We start from the raw sequence: 23,429 nt of genomic DNA, 5'->3' as shown, positions 1-23,429 counted from the left end.
CATAACAGACGCCAAACGCCGTGTAGCTACTCGGCGTCTGAATATAACAGACGCCAAACGCCGTATAGCTACTCGGCGTCTGAACATAACAGACGCCAAACGCCGTATAGCTACTCGGCGTCTCACCACAACAGACGCCAAACGCCGTACAGACATTTGGCCGCCGCTCGGCGTCTGGCGTTTGGCCTCTGAGCGGGTTTAACCCCTACTCCAAGGGATGGCGGTCGGTGAATCTTGCTTCGTGCGCGCAGATGGCAGTTTTGGAGTTGGATTCGCTATTTATCTCCGTGGGTTGTCGATATGATGCAGTTCAGGGTATCGATGCAAAATTAAATGAGTAGCATGTTCATTATTAGCATGGAATCTTTTTTTTAGCGAAAAACTGCCGATTTCAGCCGTTTTACGAAGTTTTTCGGTACTGGTTTGTGACCACTGACAACTCACGACTGCACAAGAAGTCGAGAACATCATGGCATATCAGGTTGACTTCTAAGATAATAGTGCATATATATTTGTAAAATGGCTGGTCAAAACGGATATATTTATGTAATTTAATAATTAGTGAATTTATTCCTGTAATACAGTTTTATGTTTGATATGGACAGGTTGATTTCTTGCAAAGAACTTTTACGATAAACAATCTATATATTATTAAGCCTAGTGCACATTTGCGTAATTCGTACGCGCGTACGATTTTCACTCTCTCACTAAGTTGGCCAAAACGAGAGGTTACGTCATCGCTGAAGGAAAAGTGAGAACAAATTTAGCGCTGTGCCGCATGTTGTCGCTGCCGAGTGTCAGCAACGCAACAATCAAAATCACAGACCATGAAATTCGCATTGTATCAATGGCAACAGTAAGATACTTTACTGTATACGGACATACGGTACTATAATAGCGACGCAATTTGTAAATAAACAGTAAACCTATTTTATGCAGACGAAAAGATTTACACACACTAATGAGAAAAATGTAGGTTATCAAGGAAATCTTTTCGTCTGCATAAAATAGGTTTGTCCAACTGAATAATAGTAGACTCCAACACTTTTAAATGAAACAAAGATCTGCCACGCGCAATGACAGTAAAGATATATAGTGCTGTGCACTGGCGAGGTTTTCACTCAGATACTGACCAATTGATGAAGCATATGCTTGGTAATCGTCATAGCAGTCTGTTAGCTGTCTGGTAGCCAATTTGCACTGACATGCGAGCTCCGTACGATCATTTGCGCATGTTTTTGGCCGAATCAGTTAAGGGATATGCTGCTTAATACGCTCAAACAATCTTATCACAGTGGCACTTGTATTGGTAGACAACATTGCTTGCATTAAAGGCAGGGAGTACATATTTTCGAGAGCTGGGCAACAAGGATTTCGTCGTGTAGGCTACACCACATGCGTGTTAACTGTTAACGCTGAAATAACAACGGTGAACAGCCGATTTAATAAGCTTTTCAAAACGGTTAGACACGTTACCTAGCCAAGGTAGGTGTAAAAATGCCGGGCATTTTTCTGGACCATATTTGGAAGCTATATCTGATTGGGAGCTTGGCAAGTCAACAATACGCGCGTACGAATCGCTCTCTCCGCGTAAGGTCCGCGTAATGCCCGCGTAAAAAAAACGAGAGAAAAGAGGCTCTTTACGCGACGAGCAAACGAGAGAAGAGCAGAGAAAGGAAAGAAACTACCAAAATACTTTACGCGTCCAGTACGCGCGTACGAATTACGCAAATGTGCACTAGGCTTTATACTGTATTGCCTGTGAGATAACAGACATGAATGCAGATGCGGGATCGTGGACTGTGACAGGAAGATCACACTATGATTGTTGTGTTCTGAAATGCAACAACGACTCAAGAAAGCTTTCAATACAACATCCATTGTAGCAGTATATTTATTAAACTCGAAGACTTCTCGGGTGCTTTTTTTCAAGAGTTATCGGCACACTGAAGGGATTTAAACAGATTTAAAAGCAAAACCAAAGAGGCACAGTATGACGCAACAATCAAGATCACAGACCATGAAATTCGCATTGTATCAATGGCAACAATAACAAACAACCTACGAAGTATACGGACATACGGTACTATGGTAACAGCACAATTTGTAAATAAACAATTACACGCACGGAACAACACGCACTAATTTGAAATTTGTAGGTTATAGAGAAAATCTTTCTGTCTGCATAAAATAGGTTATCTCAACTGAATAATAGTAGACTCCAACACTTTTGAATGAAACACAGACCTACCACGCGCAATGACAGTGAACATATTGTCATCATAGTGCTGTGCTCAGGCAAGGTTTTCGCTCAGACGCTGACCGATTGACGAAGCATATGCTTGGCACTCATCATAGCAGTCTGTTTTTCCAGCCAATTTACACTGACGTGCGAGCTCCGTGCGATCATTTGCGCATGTTTTTGACAGAATCAATTTTGGGATATGCTGCTTAATACGCTCAAACAATCTTTGAGATGTACGTCCTACATACCTACTATCACAGTGGCACTTGTATTGGTAAACAACATTACTTGCATCAAAGGCAGGAAGTACATCTTTTCGAGAGTTGGGTAACAAGGGTTTCGTCGTGTACACTACATGCGTGTTAACGCTGTAATAGCAACGGTGAACAGCCGATTTAATAAGCTTTTCAAATCGGCTAGACACATTACCTAGCAAAGGTAGGTGTAAAAATGCCGGGCATTTTTCTGGGTCATATATTGGAGCTGTATCCGATTTTTTCAATACCCTAGAGATGGAGCATTTTAATATGTGGTCTGGATAGCCATTTTTGGAGAGAATCAAGTGGATATCATCCAATTCGCGTAACAGTTTATCCAGTGAGCAGAGGCGCAAGGCGCGATTAACGCGAGATGAAATGAGGTTTAATTTACGCCGCTTCGGGCAGAATGAATCCTAATTTACGCCGCTTCGGGCAGAATGAATCCCAACGAATATAATGACCAGTGAAAGTAGGTTTTCTGTACACCGACGTTAAAAACGTTTGTCCTGATCTCTCTACTAAGACGTCTAAAAAGGGAAGGGCAGCATCAGTTTCCTTTTTCATGGTAAATTGTAGAGCTGGATGGAGACAATTCAATTTTTCGAAGAAATTATTACACTCTCGCTCATTTTTAAAGGCAACAAAGGTGTCATCGACATATCTAAAATAGAGGAGAGGCTTTGCGACGTTTTCAGACAATTTCTTTCATGGTATCCCACGAATATATCGGCCAGACTAGGTCCCAACGGTAAACCCATCGCAATACCGTTACATTGACGGAACATCGTGTCATTGAAGCTGAATTCAACGCTACTAGTAGCAGTTTGCAACAATTCAAGAAATATTCAAGAAAGATGTACTTCCTGCCTTTGCGAATTTGCGAACTTCCTGCCCATGATCTTGATTGTTGCGTCATACTGTGCCTTTTTGGTTTTGCTTTTAAATCTGTTTAAATCCCTTCAGTGTGCCGATAACTCTTGAAAAGAGGCACCCGAAAAGTCTTCGAGTTTAATAAATATACTGCTACAATGGATGTTGTATTGAAAGCTATATTCAAGTTCTGTACCACGAACCAGCTATTTAAGTACTTCCGGAAAAGGCACAGTGTCGCTCAGATGAACAAATTGAATTTGTTAGTCAAGAGCCGAGGGAAGATCAGAGCTTTGCGGTCGTCAATAGATCACCTAAAGAAATGCGTCGAACTACGGGTAGTTCCGAAGCGCATCAGGATTAGAATCGACAAGTCTCGCGCTCGACATAGCCCCAACATCGAACGGGCATTTCTTTTCGATGAGATCGAGAAAAAGAAATCTTCTATACCACACTGGTGGAAGAAATGTCGATCACTTCAACAAGAAGTCAGAGATTTCCTGTCATTTTTTGACTTGATGCGTTTTTGCCGTTACCTGAGTATCATTGACACTCGCAAGGAAAAGGAGAACCAGAGGAAGTATGACCGTATCCTCAAAGTTTTATTTCAAAATCGGTTTGGAAATTCGGCAAGTACGGGGAAGAATATCATAGCAAATCTCTCGAGTTATAAACTCAGCGCAGTGATATCGAAGAATTTGTATTGTCTCATGGATTGGATTTTTGTCTGCCTCCCAACGAATTTGTATTGTCTCATGGATTGGATTTTTGTCTGCCTCCCAACAGCGTTAAGAGAGAAGAAATATTCGCCGATTTCGAGGTATTAATTGGTCAACTACAACACCATAGACCATTATCTCCGGAATATTTTTCTGCGATGAAAGCTAAGCTCGGTGATCTTGCACATGCGTATTGTGGCACCCCAGTGGACGCCGGTGATTTTCTGATGAACAAGGATTGTCTTGAAGCCATCAAATCCTTACGTTCAAACGAAAAAATTTGCATCACAAATCCTGACAAAGGTTCTGGAGTTGTGATTGATTTTGAACCGGGTAGATTACAACATGAAAATGGAATCCAATCTTCAAGATTCGTCAAAGTTCACCAACCTGGGTCCTGCCGACATGAACGATAACACGCGCAAGTTAGAAATGAGGCTGCAGCGTCGCCTTCTCAAACTGAAGAAGGATGGAGTACTTCCTTCAAATCTATACGAGTCTCTACGCCCAACGGGATCACAACGGCCGCGTATGTACGGTTTACCGAAAACACATAAAGATAACGTACCTCTTCGCCCCATATTGTCTATGTGTGGATCGGCACAACATAATTTAGCCAAATGGCTCAACACCGTCATTGAGCCAGTTCGATCCTTGTATACGCACCACTGCGTTCGCGACTCGTTCACGTTTGTAGACGAATTAAGGGGGTAAGGTACTCCCAGATCATCAAAATTTTTCATAATTTTTTTATTGCAGAATTACAAAGTATGAGACTAGCTCTTTCCAAAAATGTAATCATCTTGCATGATTTCAAGCTATAAGTAGGTTAAAATTCCATTTAAAATCTCTCATTTTCGTAAAAATTCCATACCCACACCCCCCCCCCCATATTTTTAACCAGCTCAAAATTGTCACTAAAGACCACATCCTTATAATTTAAACAGTTATTAAAAAGAGCCATATCTGTAATCACTCAAGCATGAATATCATAACATTCTTTGGCAGCCAAAGCAGTTGTAAAGCACTCACAAGACACTGTGATTACTGATTAGCTATCCTGTTGTCGGTGGCCGATTTTTTAATTATTTTGTGGGAAAACTGATAGTTAGTTGTGATTTTACAATGGGCGGGACAAAGAAAACAACAACACAGGCATTTGACCAGAGAAGGAGAAAATATTATGATAAAGTCATTCAAGAAAAGTTTGGAACTTTTATCTGCGTTGAAGTCTGATGGTGGTGGATGGAATTCAGAGGAAACCTTTTTCCTAGCAAGTCATGCATGATGCAGTTATTCAATGTATTGTGACTTGCCCTGACTGTGGTTCAACAGGCAGGGGCTATTGGCAAAATATCCAGCAAGGCTTTGCCACAGAGATTAGCATCGGAGTGTCGTGCTGCAAGAAAGAAATTTTTCGTCGGTTCACATCATCAAAAGAGATGATGTTGAACAGGAAGACAAAAAGCATTGTCATCACCAGATAAACACCAAAATGGAGCCAGTATTATGATAATGCCATCGTAAATGGTGCACCAGATGCACAGGAAGCATCGAGGAAGTGTGGGCAATACTGATGCCCAACAGCTCAACTCCAGAAGAACCGATGCACGGCAATTGTGATGAAAGGAGGTGCTTTTATTTGAAGGTAAAACTTGAAGATGCTACCGATCCAATCCGCAAGTATCCGCTGACATCCAAAATGTATCAAATGGTCAAACCCGACTTCAAGGACCTTGCAAGTATTGAGCTTTTTTCAAATTGCATGACCTTGCAAATGCAGAATGCTAAGGGTTATGCAACTCTAATTAGTATTGGAGTGTCATGATGAAATTGATGCTAAAAATTATATGTTTGAAAGATCACGCGTGAAATATGGGTGAAGTATCCCCACTCACACTACCTGCAATCGGTATTTTGACAATATCGCAGTATTCTTGATATGTTGTTTCATCTTCACAACATCTAACTGATGTCCAATTCAAGGTTTGTAAATTTTTCGAATCTGGGATAGCAGTTTTGAGTAAAAAATCATCAAATCACTCATACTTTTTATGACTGATTTTGCATTTAGGCACACTCAATTGTCTTCAAATTTGGCTATGTACTGATTAAAGCATGCTTGTACCATTTAAAAGCAACAGATTTCAAATACCTGCTCTACTTTTTCAATAGAATATTTTTCAATTTTCAAAGTTGATTTTCTCCTATTTCTAGTTTTTGTTAATATGGTGTCACAGGGAAAGCGAATTTTGATATCAGAAGACCTTCAATTCTGATCAAACTTGGCTCAGTACAAGCAGTAGGGCTGTTCTACCTGCTGAAACTATTGTTTCTTCTATAAGAGTTTTAGTTTACTTACTTTGCTACTTATGATCTGAATTTTATGAAAAAAAATCGAAAATTCGGCACCGTACCAGTACCAAACACATATTTCGTAAAATTTTTCGAAAAATCGGAAGTTTCAAGCGTTTCAGCAGGTGCTTAGAGGCATTAGGATACTTTATGAAGCATTTTTTAGGATATCTCGGCATCCATCGAAGAGACAGGCGTTTCCCCGTGCTAACCGTCCGATTCACCAATCTCCCCCCCAATTCGGGCCCAAGGAATTTTTGTAAAATGCTAAAATTTTTACAGTGTATAAAGTTGAGTATAAATAGTTCACATACCAATTTTTGAGAATCTAGGACTGACTGTTCATGAAATATCGCAATTTGAAAATTTTGTGTGTCTAGCAGTACCTTACCCCCTTAAAACGCGCCAAATTAAATCCGTCCAATGTATTTCTTAGCTCATTTGATGTGAAAAGTCTTTTTACTAACGTACCATTGTCGGAAACTTTCGAAATCTGCGCAGACGCGCTTTATGATGGCACGCTTGAACCTCCGAAACTACCGCGTGAAATATTTCTTGAATTGTTGCAAACTGCTACTAGTAGCGTTGAATTCAGCTTCAATGAGTTTATAACTCGAAAGATTTGCTATGATATTCTTCCCCGTACTTGGCGAATTTCCAAACCGATTTTGAAATAAAACTTTGAGGATACGGTCATACTTCCTCTGGTTCTCCTTTTCCTTGCGAGTGTCAATGATACTCAGGTAACGGCAAAAACGCATCAAGTCAAAAAATGACAGGAAATCTCTGACTTCTTGTTGAAGTGATCGACATTTCTTCCACCAGTGTGGTATAGAAGATTTCTTTTTCTCGATCTCATCGAAAAGAAATGCCCGTTCGATGTTGGGGCTATGTCGAGCGCGAGACTTGTCGATTCTAATCCTGATGCGCTTCGGAACTACCCGTAGTTCGACGCATTTCTTTAGGTGATCTATTGACGACCGCAAAGCTCTGATCTTCCCTCGGCTCTTGACTAACAAATTCAATTTGTTCAGCTGAGCGACACTGTGCCCTTTCCGGAAGTACTTAAATAGCTGGTTCGTGGTACAGAACTTGAATATAGCTTTCAATACAACATCCATTGTAGCAGTATATTTATTAAACTCGAAGACTTTTCGGGTGCCTCTTTTCAAGAGTTATCGGCACACTGAAGGGATTTGAACAGGTTTAAAAGCAAAACCAAAAAGGCAAAGTATGACGCCACAATCAAAATCACAGACCATGAAATTCAGGGACCAACAATATCTCCTAACCATATACTTCACAGGATGGGATGCAGTGATTCAGCACCATCCGGAAATGTTCTGAATCGAAAATCCATCAGAGACCAAGACAAAAGATAGTGGAAATTTGGAACTATAAATGTCAGAACCATGAGAGAGGACGAGAAAGCATACGAAGTCGTCAAAGCAATAAGTGACGCAGGCCTAGACATCGTCGGTTTACAAGAAATCAAACGACTTGACAGCGGAGAAAAAGTTATTGAGGCGAATGGATGTAAATACAAATTTTACTGGCAAGGGCACAAATCCATTCGAAAACATGGCGTCGGCATAATAATTCGACAATGCAGCTTCATAAAGATTCGAGACGTAATTAACATATCACCCAGATTGATTGTGGCAAAAATTAACGTACACAACCTTGACATAAAATTTATTATCACCTATGCCCCGACGGAAGATAAAGCGTCATCAACCAAGGCCGATTTTTACAATAGTCTTTCCAAAGTCTGCCAAGCAGATGACGGTGAACAGCATCGAAAAATTATTGTAATGGGAGATATGAATGCAACGACGAACCTATGCGAAACACACAGCTCTTTCAATGGCAAGAATTGCATAATGAACTGCACATGCAATGATAACGGTGATCGCCTGATCAACTTCTGCAGAGAGAAAGACCTGTGCGTTTCTAGCACGTTCTATATACATCACGAACGGAAGAAAACAACATGGACTAGCCCAGATGGCAAAACGCGAAAAAAATTGAACTACATTCTTTGTGAATCCTGGCTGAGGCAATATATGGCCGACTGCAGTGCAAAAAGATCTGTTCAAATAAATTCAGATCATACAATTCTAGTGGCAAAAATGAAAACACCATTTACTAGACAAGAACGTTTCAGACCACGGAAACTTAATAAAGAAAAAGAGAGCGGGGCATCGGACCTCGGCTACCTAAATAATACCGACTACAAAAACAGGCTAATCGAAGATGTAGAACAATCTCTTTCAACTGACTGCCAGCAAAATGACGTGGACGCACTATACGAAAAGCTAGCAGTATCGATGCAAATGTCCACGGAGAATAGTCCACGGAGAATATACTTCCGAAATATATAATAAGGAAAAATTCGGAAACATATGGGAAAGTGATCAAGCACTGAACGATTTGCTACAGAAACTGAAAGACGTGGGACGGAACAATCCAGACTCTCAAAGTGCCATAACACTCCTCAGAAAGAAAATTAGAAAAAGGAAAAACTTTTTGATGAACAGGCACTGGAAAACTGAAGCAGAAAAAATAAATCTAAATGCGATAAACAGGGAAACCGCAACTCTGTTCAAAAACGCTAAAGCACACGGTTTTACTCTGGGTAAAGGCAATACCACAATTTCCTGCCAAGCCAGTAAACTGGCTGAATTCTTCAAAAAACATTTTGACGCTCAAGGAAATGAGAAATCGGTTGGGATGCCAAATGATCTGGAATACATTCCAAATGCTTTAAAATTGATGCGAGAAAAAAGCTCCACTATCGATGAAGACCCACCAACACTCGAGGAAATTAGACGAACTATTGAAAAACTGAAGCGTAAGAAATCCAGTTCAGACGTACCACCGGAGATTTTGAGAGCAATGGCGTCATCAAAATTGATCATGGATAAAATTACAGAATTGTTCCAAACAATATGGGAGATTGAAAAATTACCCCAATCATTCGGCCACAGCAAGCTAACTGCCATATGGAAAAACAAAGGAAGCAGAACCGATCCATCAACATATCGCGCTATTCAAGTTGGAAGCGTATTCTGTAAACTGCTAATACAAATAATCATATCAAGAATAGAGGAATGGTATAACCAGCAAATTCTCGAATTCCAATGTGGCTTTAGAAAAGGGAAGGGAACCACCGACTGTATATATGTCACGAAGCAGTCTCAAATCATTGCTGAAAAAACTGATATACAAACATATGCCTTGTTTGTCGATCTCTCCTCTGCGTTCGACCACGTCAACAGAACGTGGCTAATTCAGTCGCTACGAAATCGAATCGGTGAGGATAAGGGAACCAAAATCGTGAACTTACTTGCCTCTCTGTATCGATCCACAACAACCGAACTGAAAAGCCACACTAACCAAACTTTTTCCACAAAATCCGGAGTTCGACAGGGCGGCCCCGAATCCCCTATCCTCTTCAATCTTTACATGGACTATGCCGTGAGAGTTTTCCTACACAGATCGGAACTAACTGATATCGCTTTCAGCCAGTATCATTTTCGCACACCGGACTATGCACGAGAAAATAAAAGGGACAAAAACTACCAAGGAACAGCTGTCAACATGGGCTCAGGCTATGCGGACGATCTTGAATTCTTTTTCAAAGACCAATCTTCTCTCCAGGAAGGCCTGAAACTGCTATCAGAAGTTCTTACTGATTTTGGATTACAAATTAATGAGTCGAAAACAAAAACTATGATATTTAACCACACTGAAGAACTGGCTTACCTGACTTCGATCTGCTCTCTGCATAATCATCATATTGAAAACTTTCAAATACCTTGGGCGTATCATTCACTATAAGGAAACTGATGGACCTTCTGGGTGCATGAATTTGACACTGACGTCTGCATTATATTCATCCACTTCCAATATAAGAGAGTTGTCGTAGGTAGCAGCGACATAACAGCCTGGTTTTCCATGTTTTGACATTTTACGTTTGTTTAGCACATGAAGCCCATTTACATGGTCAAGTCGTCTTGAAGTGACGTCATGAGACAGCTTGCCGAAGTGCTGTAAATCCGATCGCATTTGAATGGTCATGTTGGTCACAACTCCAGTGATACACAGCACTTAGGGACCCAGCTCGGGAATATGCCACAAGGGTTCGGGAATATGCTACAAGGGTTGATATAACCAGAAATACTACGCAATTCTAGAATGGCCCAATACACCTTGTATTATTCTTTCTGATACTTGGTTGCGCAAGTTATATTATTGGCCATACTCGCTTCATACGTTGTGACGCTGAACAAATAAGACACTCTGCATATTTGTATTATGCAGAGTATGTACTGATAGAGCGTTAATTTTCACCCAGTTGAAATAGCGTTAATTTTCACCCAGTTGAAATAAGTGCCGGTTGCATGAAATATGAACACGAAATGGTGGTCGCTGCGGAAGAGATTCGGCGTCCTAAACATAGAAGATATGCGGAAACGAGAAATCGCCAAGTTTATGTATCAGTTTCACTGCGGTCGTTGCCCCGAATATTTCAATGACTTCTTTACCTCTGAATCAAAAGCGCACAAGTACAACACACGCGCGTCCACGTCGTCCAAATATCATATGATCGACCGAAAAGATCATCGCTCCATCAAATATGCCGGACCTGATGTGTGGAACAGTATCCCGCCGGCCATCCGACAGTCGACGAGCATGTCCACATTCAAGTCGAAATACAAGCAATTACTACTAAATAAATACAGTCCATCCTCAAGATTACCGGACCACGACTGACCTATCGATCTCGCTTCCCATGACATGCCGCCCTATTTCTTGTCGCATTCTTTTTCTATACTATCTTCTTTACTTTCATTCAGTGTGCATGCCTCCTCTTTACATCGCCTAGGCCAAGGTGGGTGTCAGATTCCATAGACTACTCCTTGTCGCTTCGACATCTTCCTGTCTTTTCATTGTATCGCATTTTTGTGGTGTATTGAACTGATAAAATTGCTAATAAACCAATGATGATGATGATGATGAAATGGTGGTAGATAGCAGTAGTCTGGTGGATTCGTTTTCCAAGTACCGGTACTGCACAAGTCGTCTCCAAGCGACTCTGTAGAACTATAGATAACTAACTGTTCTGACCTAGAGATAGGCTTTATTAAACTTATTCTGTAACAGACGACAAACGAGATACACAGTATAGGAACAGAACAGTTCAAATACGATAACGCAAGACCCAACACCTAGCTAGAGCAACTGACATCGGATTACCTACTCGCAGCACTACGTAAGGAGAGTGAGCGTAATCAACGTGAATCAATCAACTAATGATGGAAAGTACAGATAAGGAATAGTAAATTCTCCCCCCGTAAAATATTTGCGAAACAAAGTGTGATACATTGTCAATAATAGGGTACTGCGCCATATCGATCTACGGCCTTTCGAACGCGCGGTGAACGACGAAGCGGTGATTTTTCAGGTTCAATGTTCGGTTGCGAACTTTCGTTATTTCCTTCGTTGGTGCTAGTGGCAATGGTAGCATCACGAATCGTGGCGTCTTCGTTATAGACTTGTCCACCAGAACAATCTTCACTCGGGCTGTGGTTACTGAATTCAGCTCTGCTGGTTACGTCGGTGCAATTGCGCGGTGAAATATCCCGAACCGATACCGTAGTTTCCCTGCCGTCGTTAAGCCTGACATGGGCGTAAGCAGGGTTTGTCTCGAGGAGCTCCGCCTCATCCACCAAGGGTTCGTCTTTATTTCGCACATGTCGCTTGACATAGATAGGACCCGGTTTCACCCATGACGGAATGGAGGTGCCATTTGTCGAGCGGCGAGAGTGATGAAACATTCTCTCGTGAGGAGTGCAATTTGTTGATGTGCACAGCAACGACCGAATTGAATGTAGAGCGTCCAATAGCACATCCTCCCAATGGCCGAGAGGAAGACGTCGAGATTTCAACGAGCATTGAATCGCCTTCCAGATCACGCCGTTGTACTTTTCACATCGTCCGTTTCCACGAGGGTTGTAGCTAGTGGTCCTGCTCGTAGAAACCTCTTTAGAGTTGAGCCAAGATTTGAGTTCGTAAGACTGGAAAGACGACCATCGGTCGGAATGTATGTATGAACTCATCCCAAATACAGAAAACAGTGTCGTTAAGCATTTGATAACCGTCTTCGCAGACATGTCTGCGCAGGGAAATGCAAATGGAAATCGTGAATATTCATCGACGATAGTGAGGAAATACCTGTTTTTCGTAACGCTGGGTAACGGACCCTTGAAATCGAGGCTGAGACGTTCGAAGGGTTGAGTCGCCTTGATTAGTTTCTCCTCGTAGGAGCGAATGAACTGCGGTTTGATTTGCTGACATTCTTCGCACTGTGAAGTCATGGTACGTATCTCTGACATGGAGAATGGCAAATTCTTGACTCGTACGAAGTGAGACATGCGGGTCACGCCAGGGTGACAGAGTGAAATGTGCAGATCGCGCAAGTGGTGTTTTCCCATGTATCCGCAATGGGCGCGCGTTAGAGCGTCGGGGCCGACATTTTCCACGCCGGGCCGATGAATGACAGTATAGCTAAACGTCATTAGTTCCAATCGCCAACGAGCGATTTTGTCGTTTTTGATTTTGCTGGTGTGTCGATTGTCGAACATAAAGGAGACACTTTTCTGGTCAGTGACGAATGTAAAATGCCGCCCGGTGAGCAAATGCCTCCACTTCCGTAGCGCTTCGACCACAGCATATGCTTCCTTTTCAACAGCCGAATGTCGTTGTTCGCCTGGCGATAGGGTGCGCGAGTGAAATGCAACGGGGCGGCGTTCCTGATTCAAGGTTGCGGCGATCGCAAAATCTGAAGCGTCAGTTTCTACTGTGAAGGGCATAGATTCATTGATGGGTCGTAATGCGGCGTTGGCCAGGTTTTGTTTGATGAGAGCAATTGCTTCACGGGAATCGTTGTCTAAAGGAATCGTGGCTTTGATTAGCGGTCCGATTTTAGTCGAGTAATTTGCAATCCATCTAGCGTAGTAGGCGAACAACCCTATCATCCTCTTCAACTGAAGCTGAGATTCCGGATATGGGAGATTTAGGAGCGGTGTCACTCTCTTTGGATCCGGCTGAACAGACTGGTGTCCGACCTTGTACCCCAAAATAGCTATTTCGGACTTAGCAAGTTGCGTCTTAGCTTCGTTGATGGTAAGATTGGCGCGTGAAGCAGCGTTCATGAAGGCCTTCACATTGTTGTCGTGATCAACCTGATTCATCCCAGCGATTGTTATATCGTCCAGATGCGGAAAACAGCCTTTCAGGTTATTCTGCTTGACAATGTAATCGATTGTTCGTTGAAATTCAGGTACAGCATTTGTCAGACCAAAAGGAAGTCGTCGCCACTGAAACAACTCGCTTCCTGACTGGAAGGCAGTAAATTCTCGGTCACGCGGATCCAGTTCGAGTTGATGATATGCCGATTTCAAGTCAACTGTTGTGAATATCTTATACTGAGCAAGCTTATTCACAATGTCCTCGATGCGTGGCAGCGGATAAGCGTCGAGTTGAGTGAATCTGTTAATTGTCCTGCTGTAATCAATGACCATTCGTCGTTTGGTAGAGTGTTCGTTTTTGACAACGAGTTCCTGAGCTCTCCAGGGCGAATTACTTGGCTCGATAAGATTGTCAGCAAGTAGACGTTGCGTTTCTTCTGCGATAAAGGCGAGATCTGCCCGTGAGTATCTCCGTTGTTTGTCCGCAACAGGGCGGCAATCCTTGCTAAGGTGACTGAATGGTTTCGGATAAGGAACTGCCATTTTTGATAAGGCATCCAGGGTGAGCGGAGGCCGCCGTCCCGAAAACGTGAATGTGACGCTTTCGTGTTCCTTGAAAATTCTTTCGCCGATGATGACGTCAGTTGCCAAGTTCTTCAGTATGTGAAACGAAACATTTCGATAGTCGTTATTCCCCACAATGAGGCGAGCGAGGCACTGACCTTCAATCGGCATGCGTATAGAAGTTTCCGCTAGCGTGACCTCGCCAACGATTGGCTGGATGTTCAATTTTTCTCGATATTTGTCGGCAAATTTTTGATCCATGAAACATTCCCCTGAACCAGTATCCATCAATGAAGTTGCGTCCAAATTATCAACCTTGACATCGCATAGTACTCTAGACCGATCAGTAGCTGATAGAGTCGTTTTCGGGTTAAATTCTATTTCTCCTCTGCTGGGAGGTACGGGACCTTGTATCGACGCGGTTTCCGTATTGATTCGAGGAAGGTTTCGTAGGCGAGATTGACACACCTTTGAATAATGGCCAGTGATATAACAATATCTGCATACGGCATCTTTTGCCGGGCAATTCATGCGAGGATGCATCGCGTCTCCACAAAAGAAGCAAGGCCGTTTCGAAGAGATTGGATTTCGGCGAGCGCTGCCATCTTCATTATGAGTCTCGCCCCCGCCTTGTTGTCTCGGCGCATGCAGTCTTGTGGCACATGACGAAGTCGGTTGGTAGGCTTTGGAATCCCGGGAAGCGATTTCCATTGCACGTGCCTTCTTGAAGGCATCGCCGAAAGTCAACGCGCTTTCTTCTAGAAGTCTCTAGCGAATTGACGGTGATTGCAATCCAGCGATCAAGGCATCGCGAATCAGCTCCAACCGATATTGTTCAGCTGAAACTGCCTGACACCCGCAGTCTTTGCTGAGTGACTTCAGTCGAATGACAAAACTGTCTATAGCTTCGCCAGGCAGTTGTTTGCAAGTCAGTAATTCATGCCTAGCCGCAATGGTGTTCTTCTGCTTCACGTAGAGCTCTTTCAGAGCACCAATGGCAAGGTCGTAATCATCAATATCAGCTATGTTGCGGAAGACTTGAAATGATATCAGATTTGTTAGCACCTTGAGTTTGTCTGGATGTAAGTCAGCGGCTGCTAACGCCTCCAAGTAGTCGTTGAACGTTTTAAGCCAATGTTTGAACTCAGCAGCAGCAGTCTCCGAGCCTGGCTCGACGTCGAGGTTTCAGAACCTTGTCCATTGAAGCCGTATGAATAAGTTAATAAATTGTTCTGACCTAGAGATAGGCTTTATTAAACTTATTCTGTAACAGACGACAAACGAGATACACAGTATAGGAACAGTTCAAATACGATAACGCAAGACCCAACACCTAGCTAGAGCAACTGACATCGGATTACCTACTCGCAGCACTACGTAAGGAGAGTGAGCGTAATCAACGTGGATCAATCAACTAATGATGGAAAGTACAGATAAGGAATAGTGAGGAATAGTACACTAACCTACGGATAGATATACAACACCCGTCGTCACGCTTGCTTGCTCGGAGGAAAATACTGTTCAACAATCTGAACGCAACGTAATTGCCAATCCCATAGCTGACGACCCGAGCCCTCAAATTGAATAAAGTTGATCTTATCTGAAAGCTACTGTCGCACCGATTCCGAAAATATAGATTAAAATCAGATCAGGACGATGGAACCGCCTCGAAATACACCGCATAGTCTGAAAATCGGCATTGTTCTGAACAATCGCAACCATGCAAGGGGCATTGTTATGGCCATTGTGGTGCGTCGCTGCGATTGTTTAGAACAATGCCGATTTTCAGACTTAGAAGACTATTTCGGGATGGTTCCATTGCCTTGATGAGACTGTAAAGTACATTTTCAGAATCAGTGCGACAGTAGCTTTCAAATAAGATTAAATTTATTTAATTTGAGCGTTCGGGTCGTCAGCTGTGGGATTGGCAATTACGTTGCGTTCAGATTGTTGAACAGTATTTTCCTCCGAGCAAGCAAGCGTGACGACGGGTGTTGTATATCTATCCGTAGGTTAGTTATCTATAGTAGAACGGATTGAAGCAGTGTGATTTTTTCTCTTTTTTCAAAAACGAGAGAGTCGGATTGACGAGTCAGCTTCGAAGGTGACCCGAACGGCCATGTAATGGGCTTATTGATTGAAGTCGAATTCGCTGCAGATTTGAGGGTCAAATTTTATTCTTTTTTAGCTATTTTTGTCAAGGAAATTGGTATGAAAACTTCTGGTACCTTTTATTGTACTAGCAGAAGCATACCTCAGTTCTAACCACTTCCTCGTCTCCGTCAATTCTTTTGTTTGGATATTGTTGAAATAAATACTTTTCAGTTTATTTTTGCAGTAGTCCTTTCAGTTTATTTTTGCAGTAGTCCAACAACTTTTCCAAGTTTATAATCTGGTCTCTTTCTGGTCTTCTCAGGGTTTCCATTGCAGTTAACCTCTTAACTACACCGCCAATTCCATCGCAAGCCGACTTTCCATGACTGGTAGCAAAGAATGCCCATTCAGCAGCTATTCCCAAATCCTCTCGATGCTGGCATGAGATCAATAATTTTTTGCAGCTTTTATATTTTCCGCACAGCCATCACTAAAGTATTCAATCTTGATGAAGTTTAGTGTTAAGGCGGTCAATTAATTGTTTTTGGATTTCGTACACCATCCCAACATCACGAGTCAAATATTCTGAGAGATAGCACATACTTTAAAGGGGATTCATGCTATAAAAGCATACCCTAGGATGTACAGTGCGATTCCTGTGGGTCCAATGATAGCCTTAAACTTCGTCTTGAACGTAGAAAAAATAGTTTTCGCTGAAATCAAGCAAACACAAAACTGTGTCATCTTCTAATTTTTCTTTTCGCGATTTCAAATAATTTGATTGCTGCTTGGCGATGAAAGGGTTGAGAAGACGTTTGACCTGCTTTTTGTATAAAAGATCCAAAAAGTTATTAACAGGAACGGATTGAAAAAAACATTCAGTTTTGCCGGTCGTGACCCACTGTGAAAATGTGACATTTGTGCAGACAACCAATTTAGAAGCTATAAATTCTCAACAACATCATGAGAGGGACAGTTGTTGCAGCGCTGTAGCATACATTCTTTGTTTGAATCATCGTTCATACAATCATATAAATCAAACCATTCTAGGTTTGCTTGAACTGACCCCCCTTCAACATCAATTTAACATTTTGGTGAATTGAACCCACACATACTGCATGTGTTCCTGCCGAACCTGTCAATACACATTGTATGGTCGAAGTGCAACAGATGATGAAAGCACAACTGTCATTTAGGGATGCTGGACTTTGAACTCCTGATATATAAATCTTTCAGAGTACACACAGAATGAGCTGCTTTGATTCATGAACATTACGGGTCACACTAATACAAAGCATCTGGGTCAGTGACACCGTAGTCTAAAATATCTTATGACAAATGGAAAATACATCAGTTTTCCTAATATTTCACCAACTAGTTCCTTGGCATCTCTCTCGGTAATCATCTGGTTGTGCTACTCAATGAGCCCATAGATAGCTAGAATCAACTAATCGTTAATCGTATAAATATAAAGTAGTTGCGCGAGTTATGCAACCTAAATATCTCACTGCAAAAGGAAAATATGGCTACAATTTTCTTAATATTACACCGCCTAGATCCTTGAAATCACTATTGCTATTCCTCTGATGGCAATACTCTTGCTCTTAGCTTTCATACGATACCTTACTCAATCACTTCCAAGTATAGCTTTTTTCAATTGAGCGTTGAAACATTTGCTAGCTTTTTTCAATAGAGCGCTGAAACATTTGCTACGCTTGACTCATTTTAGTCATGTATGACATCTGAACATCTATTTCACTTCTGACTTCTGGATTTTCGACATGGGAAAAAGCTTCAAACTATGCATCACACTATATACTTTCTGAAATTGCACTTCGGTTGAAGCTTAGACTAATTTACAATAAAGTTCTAAAATTCTTGGTCTGTAAAATCATAATTCATACGGTTGACTAAGCATCAAAAGTGCATTTTTTAAAACTCCCATATATCTTGAACCGGTGAATCGATTTTCATGAAATAAATTTTGTTTGGTTTTGATGGACATCCTAAAAACATAGGGGTTGCTAAACAGACAAAGAACTCAAACAACAAATCAACTATTCGAAGAAAGTTTATGTCAATGGCCTGGTAACGTCTTTTTCCAAACCCTTGGCCTACCACACAACAACTTCAGGTATATTCTGGGAACGTGTCGGTTTCTCAAGAGGATTGTGGATTTCGGGTAGCAGCGTTTCTTGCTGATGGACTCAGTGCAAATCGCAAGATGTGCAAGAGCTGAATAACTTGAACTTGAAGTATCCTTACAAATGCAAAAATAGATTCAACCCCGGTACGAGATGTTTCTGAATTTAGACCCTCCCCATTTGTTAAAAACCGTACGCAACAACCTTTACGCCAGCCGCACAGGTGGTACGAAACTTCTCAACAAGGGTGGTAAATTTATTCGATGGCTGCATTTTACAGCTGTCCTCAAAACAGTTTGAAACGACGGAATTGAGATGCTGCAAATTGACGTATGCACATTAGTATGCACAGGTTTGCGAAGGCGCGGGTGATTTTTGTTGCTCAGCCTCTGTCTAATAGTGTTTCGCGTATTATGCGGAGGAGAGGATATGGAAGCTTCTGCATGATTTGCTAGTATTTTCAACAAGTGGCTCAACGTTGTGAATACATCAACCAAGTTCAGTTACAACGCCGACTTGCAGCCATATTGCAGTACAGACCAGTGGTAGTACAGTAGTAGTACAGCAGACCAGTACTGCAGTACAGCTTGGCCTTAATGGAAAATGATTTCTTGCTTCAAACGCAAAAATGGAGAGAGTGTTGTACTGGAGAAACAGCAACTGAGAAACCCAATGAATTCTGGAGCTGGGAAACGTATGAAGGTCTCGAGTTAGCGACAATGGCAATCGTTGATTTGACTCGAACATTCCTGCCATTGCTGACGCCGAATTACTACATTATCACCAAGAGGTTGAATCAGGATCCCTTGGAAGCGTTTTTTTCGCCAGATCAGGAAATCTGGAGATAATCGTGAAAACCCGGACATTTCCAGAGAATTTTATTCGTGTCCGAAAAGACTTGAAAATACCATTGGCTCAAACGTCCTCCTGTTTGATGCTGGAATGGATTCTGATGCTAAGCATCAAAAGCCCGCTGAGTAGAATCAAATGTCAATTTCCTACTGAACAGAAATGCTCGGGCAAATTACATTTGAGCGTATTCATTCTAGTCCTATGATACAATTGTTCGAAGAATAACAATAGCACTGTTTTTCGGAAATTGAAGAAGAAAATTGATCACATTGTATTTGCGTCAACATACAAATCACTTTTTGCTGCACATAGACTTCAACGCTTCCCGTAGTTATTCTAAAGTTCTGAACTAATAACTCTGGCTTCTTGGCTCTTTTTCAATCATATTCTTCAAATATTTAAACAAGTCTGGTGATATTTGACTGCTGGTGTTGAATATGTGATATTGTTTTAGCCTCCAATCTTGTATACAAAGCATCCAAATAGTGCTTCATATCTTGACCTGAAGTTGATTCTATCAAAGCACTAGTGACAATTACTACCTTAATCGTAGTGCACATTTGCATAAAACATACGAGAGTGCAGGGCCCGTAAAGTATTTCTTCAGTTTATTTCCTTTCTCTGCTGTTCTCTCGTTTGCTCGTCGCAAAAGAGCATCTTATCTCTCGTTTTTACGCAGACCTTACGCGGAGAGGGAGAGAGCAAGCCCCGAAACTACTGCTATCTCCGGCGAAGTAAATTGACGTGATCACCATGGACAGGTGCATTGTGGGCAGTAAGCCGGCGGATTTAGTACAGGAGCTTATGGAAAATCGGTTAAATTTTGAATATATTTGATCCGTGATAGATTTGTAGTATTCTATGCGAATGGAGCTTTGTAAGAATAATTATTCCAATAGTCAAGATTTGCTTTTCATCCCAATATCTTGTGTGTTCGTATCTGTATTGAGTCATAATGTGGAATTCAATATGTCGCATACATAAAGTCTGTTCGCATAGCATAGTGGTTGTCTTCGCTCTGCAGTGTGTATTAGGGCTGTTCAAAAATAACTTTTTTTCGGATGCCAGCCATTCACTGATTTAATTGTCAAGTTACCCTAAAAAAACACTGCACACCAAATTTGGTTCAATTCTAACAAGTATAGGACTCCACAGATCCAATTAAAATATTTTATTTATTATGAAAACTTAAAAAAAAAATTTTTGCCAACCCCTAATTGTTGAGCTGTCTTCAAAGACGTTGCAAAACAAATTTGAGTCAATTCCGACCAGTAGAAGCGGAGTTATGTGAGTTTTTCGTTGATAAATCGCGGGTTATCGACCGATCAAGGATAATCCGAGGATTTAGAGGCGGTTCCATATCCCCGACAAGATTTTAATTTGTATTTTCGGAATCGGCTCTCGATTAAGACCAGTTTCATTTCATTTCAGCCCTCGGGTCGCAAGCTATAACTCCACTGCTTTTAAATTGCTCAGCAGCAAGTATAACTTGCCGGAGCATATCGACGGGACTTGAGTATCTATCCGTAGGTTAGTAATCTATACTGGGAGAGAGCGATTCGTACGCGCGTATAGTATAGTTGACATGACGAGTTCACTTCTGAGGATTCATACACGCAAGGGATCGCAAGGTATTGATGACTTGTCGAGTTCATTTCTGAGAATCCAGATCGTCTTCTCTTTGTGCCAGGGCAGGCGTGGTCGGCATCATCATAACGAATCAAATCTCGCAAGTTTAGCAGACGCGACAGCTGAGTTCCGAGATAATACTCGCCAGCGCACAGCAGGAGATCACTAGTTCACATTCCAATTATAGTAAACAACCTCAGCGCGAGATCGCGTCCCCTGCGCACTGTTGATTGTTGTAAATTTGCCGAGTTATCAGTGAACTCAGCATAATCAATGTATTAACTATGATCCAGCAATGAGCATTTGATCCTTTGTCATGATCATATTAGTAACCCTAAGTAACCTCACTTGTCACGTGAGGAGAGTTCTCATCGCGCAGGGCAGGACACACGAGTGTTTTCTAGTTGTTCGACAACTAATGTTTTTTTTAAATGCGCAACTAAAACTAGAACTAGAACTAATGAATTTTCAAAATCTGCAACTACAACTAGAACTAGAACTACGGAATTTTCAAAATCCGCAACTAGAACTAGAACTACGCTATTTTCGAAATCCGCGACTACAACTAGAACTAGAACCACGCAATTTTCGAAATCCGCAACTACAACTAGAACTAGAACTACTCAAAAAATCGCTAGTTAGTTGACCGTCAACTAACTAAATGTTTAGTTTGTACAAGTCTGCTTCACCGGCAACACTGTTGAGAAGGCTGGGTTATTTCTATTCCCTTGTGGATATCTTGGGTGCACACCCGATGGCATTATATTTACTGCTGATGGCATGAGATGGGTATTAGAAATAAAGTGTCCATGGTCTCACCGGAACAAAATTTTTATTCAAATCATGATGGAGAAACAAAAAAAAGACACTTCAACATACTTGGATCAGTGCGGTGTACAGATGAAAAACCACGAATATTGGCATCAAATTCAAGCGGAAATGGTAGCTACTAAGACTTTATCGTGTCACTTTGTACTGTGAACAACAAAAGATATGCGAATCATAACAGTAATAAAGGACAATCATTGGGGCGAAGAAAACATGCCAAAATTGGCCAATTTCTATCTGGATACGTTTTTGCCACATGTCACATCTTCGAAATAATTTCTTCCTGTTCTGGCTATCATTAATTTTGACTGAATATACTCATGCTCAATTTCATAATCTATATCTTTGTTTGTTCATTCAGAAAATACACAATCAACAAAAGAGATCTGCAGTTTCCAATATATCAGCTGAAACTGTGGGCACTACAACTATCAGCTGAAACCGTGGGCACTACAACTATTTTGATTCAAAACATTACGAGAAATTCTGCATTGAATCTAAACTGGATTATTTGATTCTAGGTATCGCTCAAATACTCCTTCAATGGTTGGAGACTGCAAATTTACTAGAACTGCACATAGTTGCACCAGGTTATCTGCGAAAGGTGTCTTCGTGCTAGTAACCATATTTAATATTTTGTAATTGCGTATTCTTTCTATCGCTCTCTCAACATGTATTCTACAAGAAGCTATCTTTTTGCAGAACTTTTCCTCATTCTCTGTAAATTGCTTCTTTCCTGCTAGAAATGGTGGTAGATTCAACGAAACACCGCTTGGCATCAATTCATGAATGAATGACAAATCCTTCATCTGCCAGAACCAAATCTACAGCCTGTTATAAAGAAGCATCATATAATCTTACGGATTATAATGTTTAAATAGCTAAACAATATTCAATGGAACGCCTGGAGATGACCTTATTTTAGACTTGAAGTTATTGTCATCAAATGGTGATTCAAATTTCATGAAACAATAATTTGATTGATTCTGAAATCATCCAACTTCAATATCTCAAATAGACGGTATGTGTCTGTCTACATATAATCTGTCGATGATTCGAATGCTGATACAGACCTGGAAATGCTTAATACTCCTGAAAGCTTGGTGATCATTTTGTCACTGGTACTTCCAGGGTATCCATCACTGATGAAAGTTATTGCTCCATTGAGAGCTACTCCAATTAGATATTTAGCTGTCAGTCGTTTTTTGCAGTCGTTTTTTGTAGTTACTGAACTTGAGCAAGCTGCATCACGATCTTTTCTTGGGGTTTATATGAAGAATTCTGTGCAGTCTATAATCATACGGCAATTTGAATGTGCAGCCTATAATCATGCGGCAATTTGAAATCCCATGAAACTTCTGAGGAGTTGTGCACAAATGCTGAGACGGACATTCAGCATTCCCGTGGCCACTTACTGGCCACGGAAAATTTCGTGGCCGGCCACAGATATTCCGTGGCCGGCCATGAAAAGTGCTATTCTGTGGCCGGCCATGGTGATTTTGATGGCCGGCCATGAAATTTCAGTATGGCCGGCCATGAAATTTCCGTGGCCGGCCATGTCAAACTCATTCTCATGGCCGGCCATGACTAAATTTCATGGCCGGCCATAGCCA

The 23,429-nt window shown here is 41.5% G+C and overlaps 2 protein-coding genes and 1 long non-coding RNA gene across 4 annotated transcripts in view; 2 read left to right on the top strand and 1 right to left on the bottom strand.

Annotated features, from left to right (window-relative positions):
- LOC145452817 (kynurenine--oxoglutarate transaminase 3-like) overlaps positions 1 to 23,429 on the bottom strand; it is a 151,520-nt gene that overhangs the window by 22,276 nt on the left and 105,815 nt on the right. The gene's annotated exons all lie outside the window — the stretch shown is intronic.
- The window catches only part of LOC145452822 (uncharacterized), a 345,136-nt gene that overhangs the window by 286,034 nt on the left and 35,673 nt on the right, over positions 1 to 23,429 (top strand). The window lies entirely within an intron of this gene.
- Positions 218 to 23,183, top strand: LOC145452835 (uncharacterized). The gene is made up of 3 exons (XR_013919536.1): positions 218 to 315; positions 376 to 481; positions 20,039 to 23,183. It is a non-coding gene; the product is annotated as an uncharacterized LOC145452835 (long non-coding RNA).

The sequence above is a fragment of the Botryllus schlosseri genome, chromosome 12 (genome assembly GCF_051294905.1).
Source record: "Botryllus schlosseri isolate E-star chromosome 12, Bs_hap1, whole genome shotgun sequence".
In the NCBI taxonomy this organism is placed as follows: domain Eukaryota; kingdom Metazoa; phylum Chordata; class Ascidiacea; order Stolidobranchia; family Styelidae; genus Botryllus; species Botryllus schlosseri.
This window is presented reverse-complemented; position numbering and strand designations above follow the sequence as displayed.